The 18,292-nt window shown below is 40.5% G+C and overlaps 1 pseudogene; it reads right to left on the bottom strand.

The window, feature by feature from the left end:
* The window catches only part of LOC119899453, a 37,162-nt pseudogene extending 19,134 nt beyond the window's left edge, over positions 1-18,028 (bottom strand).
* Between the last annotated feature and the right edge of the window lie 264 nt (positions 18,029-18,292).

The raw sequence follows: 18,292 nt of genomic DNA, 5'->3' as shown, positions 1-18,292 counted from the left end.
GACACGGGCCCTAACATTGGTAGTGGCATGTCTCTACCATCTGTACCAACACCAACAGCTGCGGCTACAAATGCGGCACACTCTGCATCCATAGTTCAGGAGAATATGAGTAGTAGAGTCTACTTGGAACATTTTAGCTTGTCTATGTTGCTGCTTTCTTTCAGAAATAAACACATTGTAAGGGTCCATTGCAGACAATTCTATTTAGTCACATGATGCTGCTGCTGCACACAGGCAGAAACTATATTGGAATGTAAGCTATAATGACCCTAAAACTTCAGTTATTTATGTACATGCTTATTTTATCCATCTACCTAACATCTATGCACAGTTCCCAGCAGCTATGCAGGTTGCTTGATACAGTTTGTGAGCACAGCTTTGGGTGTCATTTCGAACAAAGCCAGGCAATCTGTTTTCCTGCTTCCAGTTCTTTTGCTAAGCTAGACTAACTATATCCTGATTAGCTCCATATTTAATATAAAGACATGATATCGAGTATTAACTATTTTGATGCTGTTTATCAATATTCTCATGATCTTATACTCAGGAAAGAATGTCAATAAATATACTGTCCATCAATGGAGGCATCACTGGAGCCTCACCTCCTGCTATCAAGTACATCTACAACAAGTGTAGTCTGATGAGAGCAATAAACATTAGAAAAGACTCCTGCCACCCAGCACATAGACTGTTTGCCCTCCTTCCCTCTGGGAGGTGCTACAGGAGCCTACAGACAAAAACCACCAGGTTCAGGAATGTCTTTTTCCCTACAGCTGTCTCCTGCTGAACTCTGCCCCCCAACGCCCCTCCCCTCTTTACACACACATACTCACCAACCCTCATCCTCCACCCCCTCACATTCACACACTCACTATCCTTCCCTGGACTGAACCAGCTACACCTTTCATCTAAGCATATCATTGCACTACTGTACATTCGTACTGCACATTCTACTGTCATAACCTGCCTGTACCTACCTGTATCAATAGACATTCATTTAGACATATTTATATTTATATATCATTCATATCTTGCACTTTGTATAATAATGCATATTCCATTTAATCACTGTTTAAGCACTTCTGGTTAGATGCATTTTGTTGCTTTGTACCAGTGACATGCGCAATGACAATAAAGTTGAATCTTATTTAATCTAATCAAAATGTTGAACTTTTCCTTTAAAAGGGAAGACTGTGACTATTATAGGTAGAAATACAGTAATAAAGGTTGATAATATGTAATGCAGAATTTACTGACGTTACATCACATTATGGGCATCGGCATCAGTAAATTAGGAATAAATTCAATAAAACTGCACAGCTCATTTGCGAGGCACCATTTCTGTAGTAAAACATTTGTCCTAAAACACTAGAACTGAAAAGCCCAGACTCACAGTGGCAGGATCAGGGCTGTAGTTGTGGAGGATAGCTTTAATTTCCAGCTGCTCTCCACGGACAGCAGAGTACGGTAATCTGAGATCAAGGAAGAATTCTTTCCGGACAATAATCTCTAATGGATCGGCCACACAGATACCTTAAACACAAGAGGAAAAACAAACGTAAAATAAAAGTAAAGGAAAGAGGAGGAAGAGAGGATGGTGAAAGGACAGGTGAGGTAGAGAAACTAGGGTGTATAAAATCAAAATCTTTATTAACCAACTATATACCCAAAGAGAATCAGAATCAGTTTTAATGGCTAGGTATGTCTACACATGCAAGGAATTTGACTCTGGTCTTACATTGCTCTCATTGAACACACACATAATAAGCATAAGCAAAAAGAACTCAGCAAAAAAAAAAAAAAACAGACACAGACTACAGCATATAGAACACACATACACACACCATAAACAAACAACAACATATGTAGACAGCAAGACAAAAGTGTAGTGGGGCATAGTGCAAAGGATGCTGGAATAAATATTTTTGTTTGTAACTCCTGCCTGAGCTGTGGAAGACTGCTATGGACCACACGACCCTCCTTGGCTCAATTAGCCATAATCTTTCCTGTGCTAGTAGACAAGGTTATCCTTGTCATAATACAGTATCTGACACGGAATCATATTTTTCTTATCGCTCTATGTGTATGTGTATCTATAATCCATTCAAGTGACAGATGTTGTTACAACTCCTCAATAGGACTGAATGATTCATCAAACAAATGTTTGAGTACTGTTTTCGAGATTAAAATGTAACACTGTAATAAACAATTATTGGAAAATTTTAGGCAGGCATTGGCATTTTGATGTTATTTGACAGGTGACAGTTCAGACAGACAATGTGGTGGCAGATAGACATATGGGCATATACAACAAAGGACAGAAACATGGCAGTTGACCACAATTAACTTTAACCACAAGTCGTGCAGAGAAACACAATCCTCACCGTGAGTTCTTGACAAACTAATGCCAATGATCTGCCAGGTTGTGATTGAGTCTTGCAAAGGAACAGTTTTCACAGAAGATGTGGTGTCACTGAAACAAACAAAGTGTGACAATTCAAAATCCTAGAACTATTAATGAAGTCATTATCAGTGTATTTTTGTGTGTGTGTGTGTGTGTGTGTCTGTTACAGTTGACTCACCAGTTTTTGTTGAGTGCAAGGAGGCAGTCTGATATCTAACCACAGCCAACTTTCAGGGAATTTGGTACGAGAAAGAATTTCACTGCTGTAACTGTAATCCTCCTCATCTAAAGGGTCATTAAAAGGTTACCAATTTAATTGTTTTCCAACTACCAGCATGGATAGTGACCACCCAGGGCTCCCGCCATCCTCTTGATTGACCCAGAAAATGTAAAAAATAAAATGCATATGTTTTGATTGTGATTTCTAAAAATTAAAATCACATGGCATGATAGCTTTTCACAATTTAGCATGTACCATCTACTGTCACCTGCTGCCACATAGCATACATACGCAATTAAAAAGTTTGTATCCTACAAAACACTTTGGAGAGAATTGTCATGCAGAAGTGGTTATTTGGTCATTTGAGCTATTATTCTTACCCAAGATGGCTCGTTTCCTCCTGCTGAGGGCAGGACACTTCAAATCTGGAAATGCAAAACAGACAAGCCCTTTCGGTTTTTCACAATTGCTTTGACAATCCTTTCAATACTTTAATCAATTCTTCTAAACTCTTAACACAGATAGCACAACATCTGTCCGTGTAGGCTGTGTAATTAACACATTTTGTGTTGCTTTGACACAAGATGCATACAGTAAACACAAACTTAAATGCTTGAACTTCTTTTGCACACAAGCAACCAACTAAGACCAAAAAGATGGATTTTTACTGCAAAATTTAGAAATGCTTTACACTGTACGTCAGAACATATATCAATACAATTACAGTAGTTGGTGTCATAAATAAATAAATTGGTTCAGAAACACAGAGACGTTTATTTATAACTGATTATCAGTGACGCGCGCAGTTTGCAAAATCTGTCTATACCCTAGTGATGGAATTTATTGTTTGTTAAGACATAAGACCTCGGGGGCTGTGATGTTGTTCCCCGAGTGTTGTTGGATAAACAACATGTAATGCAATTGTAGCCTAAAGGTGTTCTTCAATTTAACAGTAGCGTCACATAGGCCTTCCATCAATAATTTCTGTAATGTAACCAATTAATGTTTTCAGTAATTAAGTAAGTATGTAAAGTTTATTTAACATAGCACCCTCCACAGAGCAACACAAGGTGCTTTACAATGATATAAAGTAGCAACAATAAAACTGTAAAGTAGTCAAGCAAACATACATAAGCATCAAACATTTTTAAACCATAAAAGTCATCAATCAATAAAATCAAGGCATTTGTGAACATTAAAGAGCATAACTATTCACATTTAAAAATTTACGATGAGACAAAGGCCTGCTTAAATAAAAAAGTCGTCAGCTGATTTGGAAACGCTTCAGCTCAGACCGCAGAGTGCAGGTGTCACGCTCTGCCGGTTGGCCATCCTTTGTGTTGCACTTTTGTGTTTAGTTAGTGTTATTTTGGTCTGTTGGGTTTTGGGGGTCTGCCTTGTCTTTCGTCTAGTGTTCGGTAACCCTTGTCATGTCTGTTACCCCAGTGATCCCTCTGCATGTCTGTCTCTGTTTTCCCCTGCTCTCTCTCCCTACCTGTGCCTCGTTAGCCTCATGTCTTTCACCTGTGTTGCTTCCGCCCTGCTCGTTAGTCCCTGTGTATATATACCTGGTGTTTCTGTCTTGTCTTTGTCTGGTCATTGTTCATGTTACCCCCCAGTCTGTCGTGCGTGTACTCTCTGCCTGTAACCAGCCTTGCTTGTCTTGTCTCTCTGTACTTTTGGATTTTGGATTTCTGTTATTCAGCCACTCACCTGTAAGTGTGCTCCCTTTTGGTTATATTAAAACCCTTTGTTGAACGATCGTGTCCACAGCAGAAAACAGACAACTTCAGCACCGCTTTGAATCTGTCCCACATTATAGCCTTCCTTCTGGGAAAATCCACAACATCTGTGATTTCTGCCGTCAGCTGTTTGTAGCCTATCTGTCCCGACTCCTCTGGCTGAGAGGGGGTTGTAGCCAATTCTGTGGTCTGGTCGCTGCCACACCGACCACTGGTCGCTACCACAGCCTCTATATTATGCCTATATTATGCCTATAACTTATACTGCTCCCACCGACGCCTGGACCCAGCCACGTGGGCCCGCCAGCAGTAACAAAGGACGACCAAACCTTTAACCCGAGCCAGGGTTGAAAAGCCTCCCACTGCAAGTTTTCTGCAATAAGCCGACCAAGACAGACCTCCGGAGCAATTCCCTGGCAGAGAAAGCGACCGGCCGACGGCTTTAAGCTGTCCTAACCGAGAACGCACGGAACTCCGCCAGCGTGAGGCCGCCGACCAGCAACCCAGCTGGGAGAAACGACAAGCAGTAAGACTAAAACCCTGCATTCTGTGATCAGTGATGTCCAATAGTTTGTTAATCGATTATCTTTAACCCTTAAAACTCATAGCCAAATTTTACTGAGTTACTATCAAAGCTTGCGTTCATTAGCTGCCCATATGAATCAATGTCTCCCCACACGAGAACCCAATTTACAATAGAACTCAACATTGAATCTCCGGTGGTGCCCTATTTCGAGGAATTATTACAGTAATATTTCAGAAATATTAATTCATAAGTTTATTAAAAATCATAAGTAGACCTGCTACAAAGTGATGTCACATCTTAGGTTTGGAATGGCTGATCAACACCAAACGTGGTGACCATATGTGGCATGACTTGCTGAGTGGTTTTGCCCCTAGGTGGCGCTATTTAACCCGAAAAATGTTCCTCTATAACCACAAGTCACATTGACATGAAACTTGTGAAGCGCCGAAAGAGGGGAAACAAGCAGGGTCGCTCATGTGTGTCTGGCGGCGTGGACTCTGCACACCGCTACCGGCAACATTTCTCGTCAACATACGCTCACTGTGCAAAAAAACTGAATGAACTTGAGCTTCTGGTGGGGAAAAACAGAGACTTTTATTCATCTTCTGTTCTGTGCTTCACGGAGGCATGGCTGTGTGAACTGATACCGGAGTCTGAATCTAGTAATGATAAAAATGCAGTACTAAGGCTGTCATTATCCACATCCACGTGAATATTAAAATCACCAACAATAACTGCTTTATCTGATTGAAGAACTAGACATGATAAAAAACTCTGCAAATTCAAGCAGAAATTCAGAATATGGACCGGGTGCGCGATACACTATGACAAATAAAATTGGCTATAGAGTTTTCCAGGTAGGATGTGAAAGAGTAAGCAGAAGACTTTCAAATGATTTAAAATTTTGTTTAGGTTTAGGATTGATCAACAGGCTTGTGTGAAAGATGCAGCAACTCCACCACCTCGTCCAGTACCTCGAGGAACATGAGTTAGAGGAGTAGATTCATTAAGGCTAACATATTTCATCATCATACAACCAAGTTTCTGTAAGACAAAATAGATCTATAAAATATTCTGATATTATTTCATTTAACAGTACTGCTTTGGAAGCAAGGAATCTTATGTTCAAAAGTCCACACTTGACTCTCCTATAGCTTTGTACTGCTGCAGTGCAGGTGTTAATCCTAATGAAGTTCCCAAGCACAGCTCCTCCTCTATTCAGTCTGGTTTTATTCACCCCATATGGTCTGGGGACAGTCACCATCACCATGGACCTCTGGTTGGGATGAGTGTGACTGCTGAATGTGTCTTTTGAGGTAAGGGATGGGAGGCCAGCAGGGGGGGCCAGTGATAGATGGAGTACTTATCTCTGCGGCTGCTGGGGAAGAGAGAGAGCAAGCATGCAGGGAGGGGGTGTGAGGTGTAAACAGTCAATCACGTGGAGCGCACTGCACAGTGTCCTGGATGTTAGCAGCCAACATGTGGCTTCCTTCTCTGTTGGGGTGGATCCCATCAGCCCTGAAGTAGGACAAACGGTTCCAGAACAAGTTAAAATTGATAAAACTGTGGATTCGGCAGGCCGACTGGAGCCATTCGTTGAGGGAGAAGAGTCGTGACAATCGTTCCGCCCCGCGATTCAGAGTGGGGATGACACCAGAAATGAAAACGGACTTTCCACAACTCTTCAAAAGACTAAAAAGTCTTAAAAAATCCTTTTTTGCCATTTCAGACGCACCACAAACGACATTATTTGTCCCAACATGCAAGACCACCCGGCGAATGGAAACAGAGTGAGGATAAAATTTCTGGGAGTTTATCTAGAATGTCCAGGACTGTGACTCCAGGAAAGCAACGCGTATCTGCATTAAAGAATCTGATGTTCCGGATAATAGAGTCTCCGACTATCAATGTGTTTGGTGAGAAGAGGGGATGAAGAGGTGATCCAGGCCGACTGTATCATGTGCCGGAGGCGACGATGCGGCAATGGCGGTAGTATCAGACCTGGCAGAGCAGTGCCCCTCAGGCTCCGGGTGGGACCGCCTCCCTTAGGACTCTACGGCGGGCCAAGGAGGTCGCAGCCACCAAGGCCGCAAAGCGATTGGAGAGGCACAGGGGGGGGGGGGGGGGGAGGCAGACCCGTCTGAGGCTTTCCCACGGCCTCGGGCCACCACCTCAGTCCAGAGTGCCCCATTCGGCGTTGAGCGGGATGGCCGACAACAAGAGGAGGGATCCCAAAGCACTGTATCTTGGAGTGTGTTTTGTGAGGCTAGCTGTCCGGTCTGCTCAGCCAGGAAGAAGCCCGAGAGCATCGAGTCCTTATTTGTCAGTTCATCAGCAAGCCTTTGAACGTCATCCTCAAGGTCAGCAATTCTCTTATATTGTTTTTCCATTGTCCTCACATGGCTCACAGGCCATTATAGCTTAGCCCCAAGGCTAAAAACAATGTTAAAAACAAGCCGGGTTAGCTTCAGTAGTTAGTGCTCGGTGGCGTATCAGCAGTAGGTATTTAAGAACGTCTTTATCTACTAAGTGGGGCATTAGATCTTAAAGTGTAGTTTAAACACATTAATACACAGTTTGTAATTTCATGTAAAATCTCTTAAACAAATCTCACGCTATATTGTTGTAAACTGAGCTGCTGGCTGAAACACCTCCTGAGTTCTGCTGAAGGTGGCAGAGGGTCAGGACTGCTATCAACAGTCTGGATGAGTTTACTGATGCTATGACAGCTAAACTCAGACAGCTAAGGTTGGAAAAGGAGGAGGCATATGTCCACCAGTAAACATGGCCCTTCACTTCATCCTCCAGCACCTGGACTCCCCAGGAACCTACGCCAAGATCCTGTTTGTGGATTTCAGCTCTGTTCAACATCATTATCCTGGTCCTGCTGCAGGACAAGCTCTCTTAGCTAAACGTGCCTGACTCCACCTGCAGGTGGATCACTGACTTCCTGACGGACAGGAAGCAGCACATGAAGATAGGAAAACATGTCTCTGATTTGAGGACTATCAGCACTGGTTCCCCTCAAGGCTGCATTCTTTCCCCCTTCTCTTCTCCCTGTACACCAACAGCTGCACCTCCAGTCTCCAGTCCGTTAAGCTCATAAAGTTTGGGGATGACATCACCCTCGCTGAGCTCATCTCTGGCGGGAGATTGACCATCTGGTGACTTGTTGCAGCCAGAACAGTCTGCAGCTCAATGCTCAGAAGACAGTGGAGATGGTCACGGACTTCAGAAAGAGCCCAGCCCCACCCTCCCCTCTCAAGTAGGAGCTGAACATAATCTCCATCACCAAGGCCCAGCAGAGGATGTACTTCCTGCGCCAGTTGAAGAAGTTCAGCCTGCCAAAGTCAATGATGGTGCACTGCTACATCGCCATCATTAAGTCCATCCTCACCTCCTCCATCACCATCTGGTACGCTGCTGCCACTGCCAGGATAAAAGGCAGGCTGCAGCATATCATTCGCTCTGTAGAGAAGGTGATTGGCTGAAATCTTCCATCTCTTCAAGATCTGTACACTACATTGCAATACTTCTCATTTTAATATTTAAAGAGGAGTATCTATGGTTGAGTGTTTGCGTGTCTGACAGATGACTTGGACTACGCAAAATGCAAAAAAAAAATCAGCCTTACAGATGACTAAAGAGCATTCAGTTGTGTGTTTGCCACTTGATTGCCCTTACATTGCTCAGAGATGCTAAAAAAATAAATCAGATGAACTGTAAACTCAAACATAACTGTACAGAATGAAACTAGTAAAAGGAGGAAAGTGTGGAGAGTGAAGTAGTATTACCTTGTCTGTAGGGAGTCCAGGAAGCACTGGACTCGAACAACAGCCCAGCATCATAGAACACACTCATACCATCCTTCCCTCCACCCGGTGTGCAGCCTGTATCGTACTTCTCTACAATGTCCCACACCTGAGCAAAGTGTAAGTCATACACAAACAGAAATACAACCAGACAAGACAAAGGCTGTGTTCAGACCGCAGTCCCAAGTGACCCAAATCTAATATTTTTGCTCATATGTGACCCAGATCTGATCTTTTTATAACAGTGTGAACAGCCCAAGCCACATATAATCTGGAACATTCAGATCGGAATTGATGTGACGCTGATGTCACTCTAGAGCAGCTGTTGTTACACTTCTGCTTTAGATGGAGCTGCGGTGAACGAAATTCATAAAAGCCATAATTAAACATGTGGCTCTGTTTCTCCTCTACCTTGCTATCATCTGCTCACAAATTCCCTTTCTTACACCTGAAATCCACTGGAACGCGAGCTCTCTTCTGAGTTACGTTCACACAGTGGAGAGAGAGAGAGAGAGAGAGAGAGAGAGAGAGAGAGAGAGAGAGAGAGAGAGAGAGAGAGAGAGAGAGAGAGAGAGAGAGAGGAGAGAGAGAGAGAGAGAGAGAGAGAGAGAGAGAGAGAGAGAGAGAGAGAGAGAGAGAGAGAGAGAGAGAGAGAGAGAGAGAGAGAGAGTGTGAGTGAGTTGTGGGGTACATGTGTTGTACAGTGCCAGAAACCGTAATGAAGGACAGAAAGTTGTGAACACTTGTCATAATTCGGGTGAAATGTGAACTAAGAGGACTATGAAATATGGAAGTCTCCAGTGAAAATTGTGACGGTTAGCAAGTATGAGCTAACGGAGCTAACCTCTGTGTCTCCTTGTTTACTTCTGTATGACAGCGTACTGCGTGTGACGTCATGTTATTCTTCTGCGCATGCGGGTCACTATGGTCAATTCACACTGGAGTCTGATATCGTCCACATTTAAGCAATAAGGTGAACTCTCAAACAAAAAAATCAGATGTGGGGAAAAATCTGAATCGATCATTAAGGCCTTATAAAGGCCCTATCCAGCCAGAAGACTTAATCAACATTGTTTAATCAGTCAACACACGTATATTAACTTTTGTTTTAAAAATGTTAAGAGAAAGAAAGGATAAAGAAATTGCCTTTTTCTGGGTGAGTCGGTGCTTGTTATTTAGGACGTAGACACCTTTGTCAACTGCCACCAGTCCCACTGTGGCTCCTGGATCTCCAGTGACCTTCAGACCAAACATCCTGCGAGGCTCATAGGATGGAGCAGGTCTGACTGTTTCTAACTTCAACTTAAGGAGAACAGAAGAGCAGATTTGTAAAGCATTTACATTATTATTCATATTTCTATATGTGCTTTGAATTTTATCAGTTTGTGCGTGGCTGTCTAAATTGTCCACTCTACTACATCAGTGTTGTTTGTCTCACCGAGCCCATGCAGGAGTCCTTGACATCCACCCAAACAGAGTCTGATACCACTTCATTATCATTTGTATGGTAGTAGGCTATGATGCGGAACGATGGCAGCATTTCTTTGGAAATGTGAACCATCAGGGCAACCAGTACTTGGCCTCTTGTCCTGTAGCGGCCACTTTCTACCAGCTGACCTCTGCTCAGGATCTAGGGACACAGATTTGAACACGAGCACTTATCCGACATGAGTTTAAATACTATACAGGTTGTGGGACACAACAAAAAGAGTCATATACTTTATGTGCACGTGTACAGCTGTAAAACCTCTCTCACCAGGTATGTGATGTCATGGTTTTGATTTGCCTGCCGGTTGAGGTTGAGGTTGATTTTCAGGTTTTCTCCTACTTTAAGTTCAGCTGTATCCACACCTGAAAACAATGACATATTGTGATGAGTGCTCGACACTGAAAAGATCTAGTACATGGTACATACTATTTCACTTCTACCCCCATCATCACCTTTATTTTACCATCTGGTATTATTTCAGGATGTTCCTCACCTATGTGGATATAGTTGTTGCCTTTGGTGGTATATGGGAGAGCTGTCATGGTGGCTGTTGCTTGCCTTTCAGGTGAAATACTAGGATTACTGGTCTTTGCCTGCAATAAAAGACACACACAAGTAAGCATACACAGTTAAAGAGGTCATACTGTGCTTTTTGCCTTTTTCCCTTTCCTTTAGTGTGTTATCTCTCTTTTTTTGTGCATGTAATCAGTTTGCAAAGTGAAAAAGCCCAAAGTCCAGCCCAAAGGGAGTTACCATCTCCCACAGAAAACACTGCTGTGAACTGCCTGAAAACAGCTTGTTTGTAGTCCAGCTTTTTTTCGTTACAGTGTTACATCACATGGTAACACGTGTCATATGGACCCGCCCTACTCTGCTTCTGATTGGCTAGTAGTCTACTAGGTACTGCCAAGGGGGTAAGCCACAGTTGGAACAGTGAAGCTGACCAAAGCCTGCATGGAGGGAAAACCCTCAAACCCTGTGACATCCCGTCGCACATGAGAGATGTAACCGTATTGCAAGATACTTTTTGTTGGCGCAGCTATGCAGCTACCAGACAGTGTTTCTGCCGTTGCTCTACGTCATTAAATCATGCTGTGCGATAATGCGCAGTAGATGCTGGTGCCAACAGGAAGTAGCCCTGTAGTAGTATTTGTTTTGGTCCAAAACTGGCTTCACTGTTCTCCATTCAAATCTGCGGGGTGGCTTTGTCCATTAATATACTGTCTATGAGTATTGTGCATGTGCAACTCCCAACAAAGATCTTGTAGAATTGAGATGCATCACTCCATAGCTAAAATGGAGTGTTCAACACACCGGGTGAAAAGAGGAGCTGCAGCAATGTGCAGTATGATAAAAAAATATGGTTTACATGGTTTCATTTTCTTGAAAATGAAACCATGTAACCTGTTCAGGTACAACCCCTAAATAAAAATAAGAACCTGAAAATGAATTAATTAAAATTATTAGCATCACAATTTTTACAAACTTTATAATCGTAGTATAGTATTAATATATGTATAATATTGTTAAATCTATAGAGATGTCCTGTTCTTTCATATATCAAATCTGTCAGGTAGGGAGTGTGTAGTAGCTGTTTTAAAGGACTGATTGTCGAGAGACATCATGGAGCTCCTCCAAAGCTGCCAGTGTTGATAAGACATCTTATCTAAAGTCACTTTTTAAAAGGAGACAACATCAAACTCTGGCAGATTGTCTTGCATTATAAGATCCTCCACATCTAATAACACAAGTCAGTCATTTCAGTTCAGTCAATTTATTAAAGAGGTGGTATTGTGCCAATTTTCAGGTTCAAAATCTTAATTAGGGGTTGTACCAGAACAGGTTTACATGGTTTAATTTTCTAAAAACACCATATTTTTGTCATACTTCACATTGCTGCAGCTCCTCTTTTCACCCTGTGTGACAACATATATTACACAATGGAAACCCAAACAAAGGCGAGTCGAGCCAAAGGGCCTCTGCTCAGACTAACTTGGTTTGAGGGCGTGCCTGACCCCCGCTAGCTGCCTGGCAAGCGTTATGACGCGTTTTCATTGTGTGTGAAGTAAAAGAAGTGAAGGGCTGGACTACAAACGAGCGGTGCTTTCTGTAAAAGATATATAACTCAATAAAGGAGAGGGAAAAAGCCAAAAAGCATAATACCACCACTTTATATTTATTTATTATTTCATAGCATGTCTATCAGCCTCCACCTCTAACTCCACCATCATTGGTATCATCCAAGAAGCTGACCATGTTGGTAAGTTTAGGCCTACAACAATAACTAAATAATTAATCACCTCTAGGAACACTCAGTGTATGAACATATCAACTTACTAAAATTACTAATTTTCTTTGTTAATCTTCCTCAAAGGTCTAACTGTGCCTGTTGAAGTGGAGAGCAGTACCATAGTGCTTACTACCACACCGGTCTTTCCAGCTTCTACTGCTCCAGTGGATCCAGCTGACTGGCCATCAGTCCTTAATGACCAGTTACACGTTGATGTGATGAGATATTTTTACTTGATTTTTGACACTCAGACAGTAAAAGTCTTTTCTATCATTACATGTTTAGATCACTCATAAAGAAGTTGGTTTAGAAAAGTGATGCTATCAATTGTTTTGTAGTTTTTGTCTCTTTATCTCTAAAGATTTAAGCTTTGGTCTTAATCAATTTACAAATCTTTTTAATCAGAACTAAGTTCATCAGTGTCTACTGGCTCTTGAACTGCCATTAAGCTCAGTAGCACTGGTGGTATCGTATGTTTCCCGTTTGACATCAAACATAGTAGATATAATAATATAGAGTATAGTCTTGTTATTGTTTTTCATCCGAATCAGCTTTACTGTCAAACAGTAACAGGTAAGGCTTTTATGTTTTTGTGTTAAACAAACGTGCCAGGGTTAAGAATATTAGAAAGATTCGGCGGGTCTTATTTAAAAACAAGAGATGTGTTTTCTGTGTCATATATAGTGACGTCGCCCGACAGTCAGAGGGGCCTCCAACTAAATTTTGATTAGAGCCCCCGAAGTTCTAGGGCCAGCTCTGCTCTTACTATCATTGCCTTGCCTTTCACAGCTTAGCCTACTGATAAATCACTTAACGTAACAAAAACAAATACATCAAAATTATGATCATATAGTTGCTGGCCATGGTACAAAAGCTGGTCATCATTGCCAAATGTAGAGTTTTTGAGTCTGCATTTGGCATGCTACATGTTTCATTTCAGTGCTGGAATAAATGTTTCAATTTAACTGCGTATGGTAAAACTCAAAATAACAACTCAACTAGATTTTACTTGATTTACCACTACAATATCAAAAATGCTAAATGTCAGTTTAAGCTTCCATTAGCTAAACGGACCGCAATTCAAAAAGGGTTAAATATTTCAGAGACTTACAGTGATTATCAGTCTGTCATTCCTTGCTTCTGTATTGATGGTAAGCCTTGCCATGCCATTGGCTGCGGTTGAGCCCCGCACTTGACCTGGATTGACCACCACTTCAACACCTTGTGCCGGAGATTCATCGGGATTCACAACTTCAACCTGCCATCAGAAACACAATTGATCAGAAAACATCTGTTTTAATAAAACACTTTTTATTAAGGTCAAATGAATACTATTAGATTCGTTCTGGAAACTGCACTAAGTATTTTATATATATATATATAGAAACAACTCCTAGGTCAGTGTTCTAACATCCGCAAACGGCAGCTCCTATCACAACTAGAGATTGATGAGGTAAAACAAATATGCTACGGCAAGGGGGAGCCAGGACGACAGGTCAGCCAGGAGATGTCATCATCATCCCCACAATCAGAGATTGGGTCCCAAGCCCCAATAACAACAAGCCCTTACGGCACAGAATCACTCAACATAAGGGCGACTGACTACGATTGAAGATCATAACTAAGCTGGACCCCCAAGTACAACGACCAAGATTGCCAAGGCAAGTGACAAAGTACCCTCTGAAAGTCTGCTAGAAGATGTGAATGCAGCACTACATACTATCCCTACTAAAGCCATAACCGAAAGCCATATATAGATAGATAGATAGATAGATATAGAGGTGTATAGATGTATGTAATAAATTGAATTTATCTTTTTCTCTGGAATCTCATTTTAATCGAGGTTATACTGGTATCTGTTTACAAAGAAACTGTAGTGAAATGTTTTCTGCAAGTGATTTTATTAAACTAAAGTATTTTATTAAACTAAATACTTCTTCTATCAATTAATTTAAATCTAAAGAAGTACTTTACCGCAACATCAAAGGACATTCCTGGTTTGAAATATTTGGGAGTTCTCTTGAAGTGGATGGTGTAAGGTGATGTGACAATCTGGATATTTCTCAACTCGGCCTCCACCATTTCACCACCTGCGAGTTGACACAGAATCACAAACACATTCTCACAAACTGATTACAAGAGCCTTTTTTATTCACTTTTTTCTTGATTAACTGATACAAAAAAAACACATCCTGATGTGACTTCTTTATATTTTTTTTACCTGTCGTTTTTGTTTGGGAAAATTTAGGCACTAATAATACCAATAGTTACTTTGCCCCTTTAAGCTGCTGAATAAGAATCACACCTGAACAGACACAAACACACAGTCTCTCTTTCTTACCGCTCTCCGTCAGCACACTGACAGCTACAAATATGGAGCTCCCCACCAGCTTTATGATGTTTTGGGAAGGTCCGTGTGATGTGCTCTCTCTTCAGTGAGGCCACTCCGTTACCTCTCGTGATCTAATGTGACATCATATAAAAATGTGTCTTGACATACAGTCAGTGAACAGTTGGAGGTTTATTATTATATCAGCCTGGCTTTATTCTTAACATGCTAAATACTTACTTACTAACTGTAGATAGAGATGTAACAATTTAACTAAATTAACTGCATGTCTGAATAACAGGAAATCCTACATGTTTAATGTTTTGGAGACTTGCAGATTTTGAAGCGCTGGTAAAGGCCAAGCTGTAAAACACTGTACATGACAGAATAACCAATCAACTCAGAAACTGACACAGAAATTCAGCAAAAGTTTGTGCTCACCGGCACTCTCTGAAGAGAACTTTGAAAGCTCTTCTTTTGACCCTCTTGCATAACCCCAAATACCACGTAGGCTGTCCCATCCACCTCTTCACCAAACAAATACCTAAAACCACCAGAGAAGGACGTGTTTAAGCCCACAATGAAGTGAAAAAGGACAATAAAACGTGATGGTCAAAATGTAACAACACACAAATGACCTATAGACAAAAAAGAGCACCAACACAATTCCTGAACACCACCCTTTATTTTCTACTTCAAGCACTCTACTTATCAAATTTGGTCTCTAAAGCTACAAAACAAAATCTTTAACTTACGTAGCTTTGATGTTGACGGTGAGCTCTTCAGCGTCCACGTAGAAGAAGGCGCTCGCAGGTGTCAGTTTAACCTCAAAACTGGGAAGCACTGAAAAAATAAGAGTTGTTTTGTGTGTCCAATCAGGTAAAAAGACAATGAATGTTTATCTAGGTTTTAAATAAAAAATTCAGTTAATGAAGGACTTACCATATTCTTTGACCTCGAACTCTGCAGTATAGCTCTGCTGTGAGTTGCTGTGAAACTTCGCCACCACCTTCCACAGTCCAGGACTAAACACAGGCACACAGAAGAACACATATTTCAGTAATAAAGCAAAAAATGTAATTTTTCACAGCATTTAGAAACAGGGAATCAGACTTTAAGTTTAAGTTAATTATATGTTACACAAAGTATTTGCCTCGCGACCCTGTATGCAGGATAAGCGGTTGACGATGGATGGATGGATGGACAAAGTATCTGCTGCAATGGACTTGATGTTTATACTGTCATACAGAGAGCAGCATCTGAGGTTTAGAAGAAAGTTAGAAGAAGGAAAAGTTTTAAGGTTGGCCGGCAAACTGCACAATAAATACTGTAGAATGGTTGCACCTTTATTTTTTGCATTTTTAGTCTGATTATTTAAGTTTATACAATTAAATGTATTTCTCTTTTGTTATATCTCTCTGTCTGACCATTTACTATAAATCTTTACATCTTAATAGATAAATTACTCTACATTTTTTTAAAATAGGAAACATTTCAGCAAAGAGTTAGAAAAAAGATTCATACCACTCTGGTATAAAGCCAGCAGCCAGTTAGCTTAGCACAAAGACTCGAAATGGGAGAGGCCTGTTGCAAAACAAAATCCATCTGCCACCCTATGAAAAGCATGTTCATTAAACCGTTATATCATGTTTATTCTTTACAAAAAGTGAAAAGACTAGTGGGTATTATTTAAACTCTGCTGGCGCATTATTAGATTACAGGGACTATTTCTTGTCTGGGACTAGGTATTTCTCGTACCTTTGAAGAGAGCCAGGCTAGACATTTCTCCCTGTTTCCAGCTGTTAAGATAAGCTAAAATAACCTCCTCCTGGCTGTTGCCTTATATTCAATTGACAGATATGACAGCTGTATCAATCTTGTCATCTAACTCTCTGTCAGAAAGCGATAAACAATTTCCCAAAATGCCAAATAACTGCTTTGATAAATTAAAATGTGTAATTTAAAGGTAGCCTTACCAAACCAAATTGCATGATTTCCACTAGAGTCAAAAGCTAAAGATGGCAGTTATTGCTACTTTGCTAAGATAATTTACCTTTTAGCAGATCTAGTTTAGTTTTGTTGTTTTTTGTTCACCTGCTGTCTCATTTAGCTATGTGCTAACAAACTAAAATACCAAGAAATGTTGGTTTATCAAAATGTATATATTTAATTCAGATCCAGCTGGGTAAGTAAAAGTAACTAAAATGCTTTAGCCATGACTAGATGTGACAATCTTTCCAACTAGCTTTGACTAGATACAGCTCTCTTGCTTTAGCTCTGAGATGAATTGCAGTAAGTGTGACTCATATTTAATATTACCAACACAGTCACACACACAGTCAGCCAGTGTATTCATATTCATTTATACCACAAACAGGGCTACACTGACACAACCCTTTTTCCAGAACCCTTGTTTCCTATCCAGTTGTGCTAATAATAAACTAATATTTATTCATTCAGTCATCATTTGGCCTGTACTGACACAACTGAAACATCTGTATGATGTGTGTACTGAGAATTCAGTATTGAATTGAATTAATGTAATTTCACCACTAAAGAACAGATTGTATAGAAATGCAATTAAAATAAAATAGTCACCTGACAATTTCAGCAAGACTGTAATATCCAGAGTGGAGCCCTAGTTGCAGAGAGACTGAATCAAGTGGCATAATTATGCCTTCAGGAGTCTAAAAGTAAACAGTATTAAACAACCATTAACAGAGCCATGGCAGTTTACAAATTAATTTATTAAACCCATGCTATATTATACATGTGGTACGTCTTTTTATCTATTCTCTATGAGCCTGGCCATCAACTAGATTAACTCTTTTTTTTTGCTATTTGTGTCTTACAATGAAAAGGCTGCATTCAATATGCAACTAAACTACTAGATGGAGGTCCACATTTATTTTTACAGTAAGTAGTATGAGGTCACTAGTGAAAGAAATGAAACCTGAAGGTCTGGGTGTGTTTTTGTTATTTTGCTAAATTATCTAGCTACTTTCTGTACTCCCAGTGCATCTGATTATGTAATATTACATTTAATTGTGTGCATATCAAAGATAAAATACAATACCACAATCTCAATGGCAATATCAGCATTTTGGATTGTGTCATCTATGGGCTCCATACGGGGCGTCACTGCAAACATCCTGTAATAAACTGAAATAAGAGAGTGAAAGAAGTTAATTTTGCTGCTGAAGGTTTATGGTTTGATTGATTGATTGATTTCTTTTTCAAACATGTAAATTAAACAAAATGAGAAAACAAATGTGGTAAAAAAACAAATGAACAACAAAATAAAACTCTAAAAAACACTATTTACATACATTTACGTGTACTACCATATTTAATAAAATAGCTACAAAATAATAAACCTACAGAAATAATAAATCTATAATCAAAGAAAATACATATTCAAAAGTTGTATTCAAATACATATATTTACACAAACACAACAATATTTATACACATACTTCT

The sequence above is a fragment of the Micropterus salmoides genome, unplaced genomic scaffold, assembly GCF_014851395.1.
Source record: "Micropterus salmoides isolate LMB-PRFRI ecotype aquatic unplaced genomic scaffold, ASM1485139v1 Ms_hic_scaffold_12, whole genome shotgun sequence".
Lineage (NCBI taxonomy): Eukaryota > Metazoa > Chordata > Actinopteri > Centrarchiformes > Centrarchidae > Micropterus > Micropterus salmoides.
This window is presented reverse-complemented; position numbering and strand designations above follow the sequence as displayed.